This window comes from Schistocerca gregaria, unplaced genomic scaffold (assembly GCF_023897955.1).
Source record: "Schistocerca gregaria isolate iqSchGreg1 unplaced genomic scaffold, iqSchGreg1.2 ptg000386l, whole genome shotgun sequence".
In the NCBI taxonomy this organism is placed as follows: Eukaryota; Metazoa; Arthropoda; class Insecta; order Orthoptera; family Acrididae; genus Schistocerca; species Schistocerca gregaria.
Window position 1 is genome coordinate 1481405 of NW_026061828.1, and position 976 is coordinate 1482380.

Here is a 976-nt window from a genome sequence, read left to right on the forward strand (position 1 = left end):
TGGCTTTGGTGCATTGGACATGAGCTAGGACCTTCAGATTCTGCAAGAATGGTGGACTTGCAGCCGAGTTGCACGGGAGAATGTGAAAAGTGTTCATATGTAGTAAAAACCTGAGAAATCCGTCCGTTTTCGTCATTTGTTATCGAATAGACTTAAAGCCAGATGTCACATTGACCGCAGTTCTGTCTGAAACGGCTACATTTATCGTCTGCAAAGCTATGTCGCGTGCTGCGGTATGTAGAGACACTAAAAGCACCATAGTAGAACGCAGATGATGCTTCTAAGTTGATGTAATAGCTAGTATGAAGTAGTACAATTCAAGTTTTTGTTATCGATTATTGACTTTTTACCCTCCTTTGGTACCTTGGACATGAGCTAGGACCTTAAGATTCTACATGAAAGGAGGACTAGCAGCCGAGTTGCACGGAAGAAAGTGAAAAGTGTTCATACGTATTAAAAACCTGAGAAATCCGTCCGTTTTCGTCGTTTGTTATCGAATAGACTTAAAGCCAGATCGTCACATTGGCCGCAGTTCTGTCTGAAAAGGTTACATTTATCGTCTGCAAAGCTATGTCGCGTGCTGCGGTATGTAGAGACACTAAAAGCACCATAGTAGAACACAGATGAAGCTTCTAAGTTGATGTAATAGCCAGTATGAAGTTGTACAATTCAAGTTTTTGTTATCGATTATTGACTTTTTACCCTTCTTTGGTACCTTGGACATGAGCTAGGAACTTAAGATTTTGCATGAAAGGATGATTAGCAGCCGCGTTGCACGGGAGAATGTGAAAAGTGTTCATATGTTATATAAAGCTGAGAAATCCGTCCGTATTCGTCATTTGTTATCGAATCGACTTAAAGCCAGATCGTCACATTGGCCGCGCTACTCTCTGAAACGGTTGTACTTATCGTCTGCAAAGCTATGTCGCGTGCTGCGGTATGCGTAGACACTAATAGCACCATAGTAAAACACAGA